Below are 13321 nucleotides of genomic sequence, written 5' to 3' on the forward strand. Positions count from 1 at the left end.
CCTCACCTTGAACCTGTGACTCTCTGTCCTACAAGGCTCCAAGTATTGTCAAGGTCAGGCTGCATTTAGAGACGCAGAGACCAGCACCCCTAACCTATGGCCTCACACACTGCTTCGGGCACATGCCCGGAGGCGCCACCTCCCTAATGAACTGCACCACAAACCCATGCAGTGAAAGCTTGGCTTCTAATCTGCTCTTCAAACATATATATAGTCATGACATTCCAAATAAAGAAAGCATTTCACTGAATGTGGAATAGTTCCAAATAAAATAAACATCTAGTTTAAAAGTACACACATTCCCCCATGATTCCATCTTGCACCATCTCTTGAGGGAGTAACTATCACACATTAAGTAGTTTCTTAGGAACATAAATTTCTTCATTACTACCATCTGTTTTCCATTCATTCATGTTAGTTTCTCTGATTAAACCATCATTTCGGAGCCAATTTGTCAGTATTGGTGGAAAAGAAAGTTCAGAATCCAGTGAAATATGATGTAAATGAAAGGAAATAAAGTGTTTATTTTAGGTATACTTTTTAATAGTCATGAGGACTTGGAGAGACTGGCCTGGGGTCGGGGAGAATGTTATAAAGCACAGCATAAGGCATAGAGGGAAGCTGCCTGAAGGAGCCGGGCCTTGGGAGTTACCTTAGTACCTACCAGCTGGAGAATGGGATGAACATTCTAGTCCAAGGATGCACACTGGAGAATGTAGGAAATGTTAAGATGTTCACCAATGCTGCCGTTTACTACCTCACACAGTACTGGGAAGACTAAATTAAAGTACTAATACGTATAAATAAATATTACCTATTGTTAGTTATGAGGAAAGCCAAGGCCGCAATTACTCTGTACTCAGTCCCAATTCCCTACCCTCCTTTAAAGCGAACAAACAAAAAAACAAAACTTCTTTAGAGCAAAATTCTTTCAAACTCATTTTTTCTCATTTTTGTCTCCAGTCCTCTCTTGAAATCACTCCAGTGTAACTCACACACCCACCCGTTTATTGAAAATGTCCTTGCCAAGGTGACCAATGACTCACACATTAGCTAAATTCAATAGTCAGTTCTTAATCTTTATCTTACTTGACTTTCACAGCATTTGATGGCGCTCACCTCTTCTCTCCTACTTTTGCACTTGGCTTCCAGGACTCCACTTGCCTGGTTTTCCTTCTGCCTCACTGGCTGTACCTCTTTCTCCTTTGCGTGTTCTTATTCACATCCTGACGACTCCATGTTGGAGCACCCTAGGGTCAGTGCTTGGCTTTCTTATCTTTACCAATACTCGATTATTGTTGTCATCTCAAGACTTTAAATTCAATCTATATACTGACCAGTTCCAAATTTTTATCTCCAGCATGGACTTCTTCCAGACTAAATATGCAACCGCATACTCAACATCCACTTTTGCACATCTAATAAGACAGCCCATATCTTTGGCTTATTGAAATATAACTTACATACCATAAAATTCACCCATTGTTAGTGTACAATTTAAGGAATTTTTGGTAGATATATAAACGTGCAATATCACACTACAATCCAGTTTTAGAATATTTCTATCACCCCAAAAAGTTCCTTTGTGCCTGTTTGCCTCCATTCCTAGCCCTAGCTCTAGACAAACACTGATCTGGTTTTTATTCCTGGAAGTGTGTCTTTTCTGAACATTGCACGTAAATGGAATCATACGATATGTAGTGATTTGCCCCTGACCTCTTTCCTTAGCATAATGATTTTTGAGATTCATAAATATTGTAGCATGTATCCACATTTCAATCTCATTTCTTTGGTTGCTGAATTATAATTCATCATATGGACACATGACATTTTGTTTATTCATTCACCTGTTGATGGATATGTGGATTATATTCAGTTTGGTGGTATTATCCACAGTGTTGCTGTGAACACTTGCAACATGTCTTTGTGGAAACTTATGTTTCCATTTCTTTTGGGAGGATTCCTAGTGGTAGAATCTCTGAGTCATATGATAAACTTATGTGTAGCTTTTTAAGAAATTGTCGATACACTTTTCAAAGTGGCTGCATCATTTTACTTTTCTGACAACAGTGTATGAAAGTTCCAGTTTCTCCACATCTTTTCCAACACTTGGTATTATCTGTCTTTAATTATACCCTTTACAGTAGATGTATAGTGGTGTCTTGTGCTTTTAACTTGCACTTCCCTCATGATTAATGATTTGAGTATTTTTTCATATTCTTATTAGCCATTTGTATATCTTCTTAGTAAAATGACTATTTAGTTTGAGACAAGAGTCTCACTCTGTCACCCAGGCTGGAGTGCAGTGGTGCAATCTTGGCTAACTGCAACCTCCACCTCCTGGGCTCATGCGATTCGCTTGCCTCAGCCTCCTGAGTAACTGGGATTACAGGTGCTCGCCACCACACCCAGCTAATTTTTGTATTTTTAGTAGAGACAGGGTTTCATCATGTCAGCCAGGCCGATCTTGAACTCCTGACCTCAAGTGACCCACCCACCTGGGTGGCGTGAGCCACCGCACCCAGCTATTTACATTTTTTACTCATTTATTAATTGAGTTGTCTTACTATAGAGTTGTAAAAATTCTTTATGTATTTTAGATACAAGTACTTTATCAGATAACATAATTTGAAAATATTTTCTCCAAGTCAATGGCTTGTCTTTTCATTTTCTTAATGGTGTCTTTGAAGCACAAAAGTTTTAAATTTTGATAAACTCAAATTTATTATATTTTTATTACAGATTGTGCTTTTGGGGTTGTATCTAAAAATTATTTGCCCAACTCAAGGTTATGAAAATTTTCTCCCATGTTTTCTTCTAGAAATTTTATAGTTTTAGCTCTTACATTTCTCTAGATTATGTATTTTGAGATAACTCAAATTTTACTTAACTGAAACTGACTTTCTGATCTGTTTCTATCAACCCAAACCTGTTTCTCCTAGAGTCATCCCACCTCATTAAATGGACTTTACGTTTTTTTTCTATTGCTCGGGTCAAAAACTTAGAGTCATCCTTAACCCCTGTCTTTCTGTCTGCCCACATCCTATCTACCATCAAATCCTGTCTGCTCTACCTTCAGAATAGATCTAATGATTACTTCTTACTCTCTCCACAGCTACCACCCTTATCTAAGCCACTTTCACCTCTCATCTAGAATACTGCAGTAGCCTCCTAACTGATCTTCTTGCTTCCATTCTCAACCTTCATTTTCAACCCAACAGCCAGAGTGGTCCTATGAAAATAAAGTCATGTCACTTCTCTGTTTAAACCTTCCAATGGCTCTCACTCAACTCAGAGTTAATGCCTTTTTTTTTTTTTTTTTTTTTTTTTTTTGAGCACAGGGGACTTTATTGATGGTACACAACAAAGTGGGGCTCCCTAGGCTCCTCCCTCTTCAGGGGGTCTGCATGGAAATTGTGAGGAGGGGAGATTCTCGGTGAGGTGGGGGACTGAGGGTGGCAGGGACTCCTCAGCAGCTGAGGGCCTCTGTCTTCCTTTCGTGCTCTTGCTGGGTCTGGTGGTCCAGGGATCTTACTCCTTGGAGGCCATGTGGGCCACTACTCTGTTGCTATAGCTAAATTCATTGTCATACCAGGAAATCAGCTTGACAAAGTGGTTGTTGAGGGCAATGCCAGCCCCAGCATCAAAGGTGGAAGAGTGGGTGTCACTGTTAAAGTCGGAGAAGACAGCCTGGGTGCTCAGTGTAGCCTAGGATGCCCTTGAGGGGCCCTCTGATGCCTGCTTCACCACCTTCTTGATGTCATCATATTTGTTAATGCCTAATTATTTAGGATGACCTATGTGGTTGTGTTTCCCCTTACTTCTGTGACCTAGTATCTACTATTCCATTCCCTCAATGTTTGGGTTCCCCATTTCTGCTCTGGCCTCACATCAGGCTTAGTTCTATCTTAGAGTCTTTGCATCAGTTAGTACTACTTGTACCTGAAATTCTCATCCCCTAGGTGTCTACATGGTTTGATCCCCCTCTTTCTTCACCTGTTCTTATGTCACCTGGAGGCCCTTACCTGGCCACTTTATTTATTTACTGGGACAAGGTCTAGCTCTGTTGCTCAGGCTGGAGTGCAGTGGTGCAATCTTGGCTCACTGCAACTTCTGCCTCCTGGGCACAGCCATCCTCCCACCTCACCTAGCTAATTTTGAGACTACAGGTAGCTAGGACTACAGGTGTGCACCACCATACCTAGCTAATTTTTGTAGAGGCAGCATTTTACCACGTTGCCCAGACTGGTCTCAAACTCCTAAGCTCAAGCAATCTGCCTGCTTCAGCCTCCCAAAGTGCTGGGATGACAGGCTTGAGGCACTGCGCCTGGCCTACTCTATTTAAAACTGCAATTCACCCCTCCCTCCTGGCCCTCCTTATCCCCTGATCCTGTGTTAACTTGTCTCTACACTTAATATCACCATCTGACATACTAACTACAGAACTTGTTTGTGGTCCATCTCCCCTACTGGCATACACTTTCTATGAGGGTGGAGGCATTCATTTGTTTTGTTCACTGCCCCATCCCTAAACCTTGAACACATAACAGGTGCTCAAAGAATATTTGTTGGTTGAATGACTGAAGAGTCAAGACAAGATTCTATAATCCAGCATTTCCAAAACTGGAGTTTATAGAATACTAGTATCCTCTTAGAAATGAACTGCTCCAAAAAAGACTTCAACTTGAGAAACTTTTCATATCATTTCTACTCTTGGAAATTCATGAAGTTTGTTCTGAGACTACACACACTTAACCCAGCATTTCTCACACAGTTCTTGGCCCTCCTGAATACCTGTTAATATTTTTTTAGAAGACAATGTGGAAGACTGAATCCTAAGTAGAATCTCCATGTCAAAATATATCTGTGATATTCTTGACAACTCTGAGAGTCTCTGAAAGTCCTGTTTGGAGCCTCGTGCCCTGTGCACCAACACAACAGCATGAGAGCACTAAGTCTTGTCCAGGCTGATGGTCCCCAAGTCTGCACCATCTGCTGAAGCACGAATAAGAGGAAGGGGCACCAGACAGGGCCAGGATCCCAAGACCCCACATGAGAAAGAGACGCATGTGCCAGAGCAAGGGTTCGTGAGTTTTCAGCTAACATAAAATGAAAATGCTGGTGGGACTCGGAAAGAGTGAGCCTGGGAGAACTAGCAAAAAAGACAGTGATCAGAGAAGTCCCTCTAGAACACCTCAGCAAATGTGAACTATCAGCAGTGCTGGGGCTCATATAGGGACAGCCAATTTGTTCTCAGCCCATTTTGACTTTCTTTTTATGTAGTGACACTTTCACAAGTGATACTGGTCTATTTCATAAAAGTTAGAAAATCAAGAGAAGAAATCAATGACCTATTTTCTTAAATTCTAGTTACAGCCACCAATAGGTTTTTGGGCCCATTTCTTGCCCTAGGTAAAAACCTGCCTGACAGTAAAGTCGTGTCCTGTGTACCCAGAGCATTAATTGTGGCTTAAAGGCTATCCTAGGGTCTTGCATCAGTTTGTCCACTAATTACATTTTTTAACCCTCAAAATTTGAAAGTTTTTAATTAGTGTGATTCAACTACATGCTTTGATTGACAACATACAGTTACAATATGTAACAGGGTGAAGCATATATAAATTTAAAAACAAAGAATGGTGACTTCACAGATTATCTATTTTTTAATTTTCTTTCCAACTTTTATTTTAGGTTCAAGGGATACATGTCAGGTTTGTTACATGGGTAAACTGCATATTGCGGGGTTGGTATACAGATCATTTTGTCCCCCAGGTAATCAGCATAATATCCAATAGGTAGTTTTTCAACCCTCACCTGCCTCCCACCCTCCACCCTCAAATAGGCCCAATGTCTATTGTTTCTTTTTCTTTTTTTTGGAAGACAGAGTCTCGTTCTGTTGCCCAGGCTGGAGTGCAGTAGCATGATCTCAGTTCACTGCAGCCTCCGCCTCCTGGCTTCAAGTGATTCTCCTGCCTCAGCCCCCCATGTAGCTGGGATTACTGGCACATGCCACCACACTCAGCTAATTTTTGGTATTTTACTAGAGACGGGGTTTCACCATGTTGCCCAAGCTGGTCTTGAACTCCTGAGCTCAGACAATCCTCCTGCCTCAGCCTCTCAAAGTGCTAGGATTACAGGCATGAGCCACCACGCCCAGCCTCTATGTTTCCTTCTTTTTGTCCATATGTAGCTCAATATTTAGCTCCCACTTACAAGTGAGAACATGCGGTATTTGGTTTTCTGTTCCTTCATTAATTCGCTTATGATAATAGCCTCCAGCTCCATCCATGTTGCTGCAAAGGACATGAATTCATTCTTTTTTATGGCTCTGTAGTATTCATGATGTATATGTACTACATTTTCTTTATCCAGTACACCACTGATGGGCACCTAGGTTGATTCCATGTATTTACTATTGTGAATAGTGCTGTGATGAGCATGTGAATACATGTGTCTTTATGGTAGAATGATTTATATTCCTTTGTGTGTAATGGGATTACTGGGCCAAATGATAGTTCTATTTTAAGTTCTTTGGGAAATCGCCAGACTGCTTTCCACAGTGGTGGAACTAATTTACATTCCCACCCACAGTGTATAAAGGTTCCCTTTTATTCTCAACTTTGCCAGCATCGTTATTTTTTGACATTTTAATATAGTAATGGCCATTTTCACTGGTATAAGATGGAATCTCACTGTGATTTTTATTTGGATTTCCCTAATAATTAGTGATATTGAGCATTTTTCAAATGTTTGTTGGCCACAAGTACATCTTCTTTTGAAAATTATCTGTTCACATTCTTTGCCCATTTTTCAATGGGGTTGTCTGTGTTTTGTTTATTGAATTGTTTAAGTTTCTTACAGGTTCTGAATATTAGACCTTTGTCAGCTGCATAGTTAGCAAATATTTTCTCCCATTCTGTAGGTTATCTGTTTGCTCTGTTGATAGTTTCTTTTGCTGTGCAGAAGCTCTCTAGTTTAATTAGGTCCCACTGGTCAATTTTTGTTTTTGGTGCAATTGCTTTCGGAGACTTCATCATGAAGTCTTTGCCAGGGCCAGTGTCCAGAATGATATTTCCTAGGTTTTCTTTTAGGGTTTCTAAAGTTTTAGGTTTTACATTTAAGTCTTTAATCCATCTTGAGTTGATTTTTGTATATGGTGAAAGGAAAGAGTCTTCTGCATATGGCTAGCCAGTTATCCCAGCACCTTTTATTGAACAGGGAGTCCTTTCCCCCATTGCTGTTATTGTAAGCTTTGTTAAAGATCAGATGGTTGCAGATGTGTGGCTTTATTTCTAGAAAGAGAGGAAGTCAAACTATCTCTATTCGCGAGCGACACTATTCTATACCTATATCTATTCTATATTCTAAACCCCATAGTCGGCTGGGTGTGGTGGCTCACACCTGTAATCCCAGCACTTTGGGAGGCCGAGGCGGGCAGATCACGAGGTCAGGAGATTGAGACCATCCTGGCTAATGCGGTGAAACCTGATCTCTACTAAAAATACAAAAACTTAGCTGGGCATGGTGGCGGGCACCTGTAGTCCCAGCTACTCGGGAGGTTGAGGCAGGAGAATGATGCGAACCCAGGAGGCAGAGCTTGCAGTGAGCCGAGATCACACCACTGTACTCCAGCCTGGGTAACAGATCGAGACTCCATCTCAAACAAAAAAAAAAAGAAAAGAAAACCCCATAGTCTCTGCCCAAAGGCTCCTAGATCTGATAAACAACTTCAGCAAAGTTTCAGAATACAAAATCAATGTACAAAAATTAGTAGCATTTCTGTACACCAATAATGTCCCAGCTGAGAGCCAAATCAAGAATGCAATCCCATTCACAATAGCCACACAAAGAATAAAGCGCCTAGAAATACAGCTAACCAGGAAGGTGAAAGATCTCTACTAGGAGAATTACAAAGCACTGCTGAAAGAAATCAGAGATAACACAAACAAATGAAAAAACATCCCATTCTCATGGATAAGAAGAATCAATATTGTTAAACTGGACATACTGCTCAAAGCAATTTAACATTCAGTGCTATTCCTATCAAACTACTGATGATATTTTATACAGAATTAGAAAAAAAACTGTTATAAAATTCATTCGGAAGGAAAAGCGAGCCCAAATAGCCAATATGATCCTAAGCAAAAAGAAGAAAACTGGAGGCATCAGACTGCCTGACTTCAAACTATACTGCAAGGATACAGTAACTAAAACAGCATGGTATAGGTACAAAAACAGGCATACAGACCAATGGAACAGGCTAGAGAGCCCAGAAATACATTTTTCCTCTCAGCCCTGTTATTCTCCCATTTTGCTACTGAAGTCAAGCTGGCTTTTGCCCCATGCTCATCCTACCCCCTTATCTCTATATTTTATAGTCTATCCTGGAATTTTGCATTAGGGAAAGATAATTTTGTGGTGAGGTTTGAGCATTTGGAATGGAGAAGCAGAAGTAAAATGTAGTTTAGGCCTGTGTCCTTGTAACTCTTTTTTCCACTACCCCTGCAATAATTATGGAAATACTAGGTTTTCCTTGCATATTTTTAAGTTGACATAAATTTTTATCATACTTTTAAATATTTGCCAAAGATTTAGAGGAATTACCAAAATGTTTTCCAGAGTAGCTACAGCAATTTATATTCCTACCAGCATAGAAATTTTAATTTATCCACATCCTTGTCAACACTTGTTATTATCTCTCTTGTTTATTATACTCAGCCTATAGGGGTGAAGTGGTACCTAATTGCGGTTTTGGTTTCCATTTTCCTAATGACTAATGATGTTAAAGATCTTTTCGTGTGCTTGTTAGCCAATTGTACGTCTTTCTCAGAGAATGCCTATTCATGTGCTCTGCACATTTTAAAAGCAGGATCTTTGTGGCATATGTCTTATATGTCAATAAAACTGTTTTTAAGGAAAAACGTAGGTGAGGCATCAGGATTCTGGATCACATCAATTTGTGGACATAACATGAGAGGAACAGAAAATTATCTAAAATGAAATGCCTGTTTGTTAGGAAAACATGGTTGTGTTTTCTGAGGGATCAGGTATAACCGAAGTGCTTAGGAGAAAAATGGAGAGTGTCCACTACTTTACTAAGCCTGAAAAGAGAAAGAACTGGGGAACAATGAGTATGGGTGATAGGAAAGAGGAGCGAGAGTGCAGAGAAGATCTGAAAGCCATTTCAAACATAAGGCTCACGTAGCCTTGGGATTAATGGGTTTGCTAGGCAGCAAGAGCAACATTGCTGAACATCTAGTCTCTTGCTGTGTCTGATGAAAAACATCACTTTGCCAAAGAAATCCACATTTCATACTACATTGACATTATATATATATATTTTTAATGGAATGTCCTAAAATTCTGTCATTATCCATAAGTTCTTGTATGCCCTCAAATCATATCTTAATTAAAAAAAATATTTTCATCACACTTTGCATTTGATGCTACAGAAACTTTATTCATGTCAGGTTTTCCTAGCTGGGTCAAAGGGCCATTTTCTGAATATGCCTCTTTTTGTAAATGTGAAATCAAGGCCTTCCTCGAGCCTGGCAGATCAGTTCTCACCTGCAGGGCTTGAAAGGGAGATCCAGTTTGAGATCATGTAGCTGATTAGTAATGGAGTGGAGCAACTGACAATAAATTAGAAGAAAAATGTTTAATGAGGGTTGTCTTAGTATTTCCAGCTGTTTAAAGAAACCCTGTTTGCCATATTCTACCAAGACAAAAATGAAAGTACTTAACCCCATTAGCTATGATGTCAAAGGGAGTGAACTGGTACCTTTGGCTTCCATGGATGTCATGTTAGTAATATTATCTTTTTAAAAAAGTCTTCATCATTACTGGTTTCAAACAAATGAAGATTACATTCATCTTGTTTGAAATACCTTTTTAAGTATAATATCCCTCACATCATCATGGTTCCTTTCTATGTTTTTCCTTCACTGATCTAATACTACAAAAACCGAGTTCAAAAGTCTCCCAATACGTTTCTTGCTCTCAGCTGGTCACAGTCTAGTTGGGGAGATGACATGCCATCAGCTAGTTGTACAGACCTGATTTGGAAATCTTTAAATCCTCTACATGTCTTTTACTAGCACAGACTTTAAAAACAAAATCAGTAAAAAGATCAGTGGTTGCCAGAAAGTAGAGGGGAGGGAGGGCCGAACGGGTGGAGCACAGAAGATTTGAAGGGCAGTGAGACTACTCTGTATCATTTGATCATGCTGGATATGTATCATTATAGCTTTATCCAAATCTATAGAATATACAGCACCAGAACTAAATCCCCAGGCAAACTATGGATTTTCAGTGATTGATGAGTCAATGTAGGTTCATCAATTGTAATGAATGTGCCACTCTGGTGGGGGGGTACGAGCATCAGGGAAACTAAGCATGTTGGGGCTGGGATATATGGGAAGTCTCTGCAACTTCCCCTCAACTTTTTTGAGGACCTAAACTGCTCTAAAAAATAACGTCTATTAAAAGTGATAAATTTCATAATTTCAAAAAGGAATCAGGCAAGAGCTACTTTTTATGGTTTCAAAAATTGTCAATGTTTTTTAAACTAATAATAAGACTACTTCAGTTTCTTTATTCAGAAGAGATAGTGTTTAATAAAATATGTTGTCTCTCTTTTAAAGAATAATTCATAAAATTGTTCTAGTAAACCATGTACAAGTAATAACTGTTTTATGTAAACTAAAAAAAAACCCTGAATTTTTTAAGGGGGTGTATGTAAACAAGATTATTTTTCATGTTCATAAAAACTTATTAGTTTTGAAAAAGGCTTCTCACTGGTGATGGAGGGGGTTGGTGACAGGGACAGTGGCACAGTAAATGGTCAGCCAGAGGAAAGCATTGGCAAGAAGCAGGGTTTCAGTCTAGAAGCCCCCGTTTACCCACCCAGGCATCCCACACACGCTTACTGATACTTACAGTGTGCCTTCCCTGCGTGGCTGGGGACATTAGAACCTGGAGAGGAAATGGGTACTAATCAAATAGCCTAACAAATGCAATCATGTGTCATTTAATGACAGGGATACATTCTGAGAAATGCATAGCTGAGTGATTGTATCATTATGGGACTATGATAAAGCATACTTACACAAACCTAGATGGTGTGTGTGTGTATATATATATATCTGTATTTTTTCAATATGGAAAACCAAATGTCCCAGCATCATTACTGAATATCAGTTATTCCTCCTACTTGATCTGCAAAGCCAATATCAGGTGCCATAGATCAGATCTCTACATATGCTCCATTATAATCCAATGGGACCACCGTTGTATATGGGGTCTGCCATTGACCAAAACTTCTTTGTGCAGTACATAACCATATATAAATTCAAAATATGACAGATGAAGGAAGTCTCATGACTCTGTGCATATGTCACAGGAACATAATCACATAATCTACCATAGTTATATTATCTTTAAAATGAAAAATGACTTGATTTTAAGTGAGTTTTAAAAGAATGCCAAAAAATTTTATTAAGCTAATGGAGATTCTCTTAAAGAACTTTGAACCTCAACACATGCATGCCAGACTCTAATCATTACATAAATATTTCATGCCTCCATACAGGCATTAAGTGATAGTTGGGGGCATGATATAAGTAGTATTTTATAGCTTTCTATCACACATATGGAAGAAGGCACAACCCAAGAAACAGAGTGGCTGTGCTGCAGAAATGGGCGTTGAGGCCGGTGATTATTGTCTTTTCTTGTATAAAGCAGGCTCAGGAGGAACCTGCAGACCTGTTATCTTTGCCTTCTCTCTGCCACTTTTCCTCCTAGCTCTCTTACTTTCACCTGCTTCCTTCCTCCCAAGATAGTGTCATTGTCTATAAGTGTGAGGATCCTTCTCTCCTCAGGAAACTCCTTTCTTAAAGCTTCAGCACTCACCATGGTTGAAAGCCTTCCCAAGCCTTTACTGTTCAGTCTGGCCCCTGTCCCAGAGCTTGGTGTCCTGGACAAGCACCGCAGACTCATCTGGCCTCAGACAAATTCACTCCGACACCTCCCAGTCTGACTTCCCCCTCTCATTTTTCTTTCTCAGCAGCATCAAACTCCTCGTGTTGAAACCTCAGATTCCCTCACTTTTTCCTTATTTCTCTATACTGGGGTCCTCCAGGTTGAGTGTGTGTTTAAACTCCCTGGTTGTCTGGGCTGTACCTCCAGGTTTTGGAGTATGCCTGAAAATCTGTGTATCTAAAAAGTTCCCAGAAGATACTACTGCTGCCGCTACTACTGGTCATTTTTCCATACCTACCAATCGCCACTAGGCCCTATTGTATTTTCCTTTGTGTGGCCTGTCTTACTGACTCACATTGACCCACTTTCCTTCCTATCTCATACCAGGGCATCCTGGCTGGGGTCCCTGGCACCTCACCCACTCCACCCCAACCATCCTGTGGTGCAGCTTCTGAACACGCTGCTTGCATTCACGTCCTCCTCCCTGCACATTCTTCACGACATCCACACTGCTTGGGGAATATACCCGAGGCACCTTAATGTGACATCAGAGGCTTTCCCTAACTTGACCCCAAAATCCTTTTGTAATCTTGAGTCCTTCTTCATCCCAGTAGAGACACTCTGCTCCACCCATGCTAACATTCTGTTCCTCAAAGACTCCATTTTACTTCCGCCTCTTTTGTAATGGTTTAGAGAATTGGGGAATGTGGGACTGGGACCAAATGCCAAGAATTCCACATCCTAGGTGTGTGATTGTAGAGCCATTTATCACACAGGGCTGCAGAGCCTTCATCTTTGTGATACTTGGTGATCATAATCCCTGGGGTACTCCTCACAAAGACAGCAGAAAAACTGTTGAGAAATGCATTTGATGCAGGTATCACAGAACCTGGCACACAATAGCTGCCTGATAGTTCATTGTATTTATGGGTAAATTCAATAATATATACAAAATGTATATTGTCTCTATGATAGCCCCGGGCTAGGTCTGGGCCTCTAGAAAAGGTTTCTCTTATCAAAGATACCAGTGCAATTGAAAGTTAAACCCAGAAACCCCAAACTCATTAGCCAACCATTCACCTGACAAGCCTGTTTCTCAAATCAACAAATGTGAGAGCCTTTTCCCAGTGGCAATTGAACTGGTAAGTATTCATGTGCCTTGAACAGTCAAATGTCATTCATTTCATTCTTAGTTAAGTCAAGATGACAGTGCCAGGCAGGACTGAGGTTTTGGCTCTCAGTTTCAGAAAAGCCAAGACATGTACTTACTATGTCAAAAGGATGGTTGTCAGCATGGTCTCATGTTTGCTTATGTGAAGTTCTAAATGTGCCAAATAAAATT

The 13321-nt window shown here is 40.2% G+C and overlaps 1 protein-coding gene across 3 annotated transcripts in view; it reads left to right on the plus strand.

Moving 5' to 3' along the window:
• The window catches only part of CC2D2A (coiled-coil and C2 domain containing 2A), a 136389-nt gene that overhangs the window by 23987 nt on the left and 99081 nt on the right, over window positions 1–13321 (plus strand). The gene's annotated exons all lie outside the window — the stretch shown is intronic.

Source organism: Theropithecus gelada, chromosome 5, assembly GCF_003255815.1.
Source record: "Theropithecus gelada isolate Dixy chromosome 5, Tgel_1.0, whole genome shotgun sequence".
NCBI lineage: Eukaryota > Metazoa > Chordata > Mammalia > Primates > Cercopithecidae > Theropithecus > Theropithecus gelada.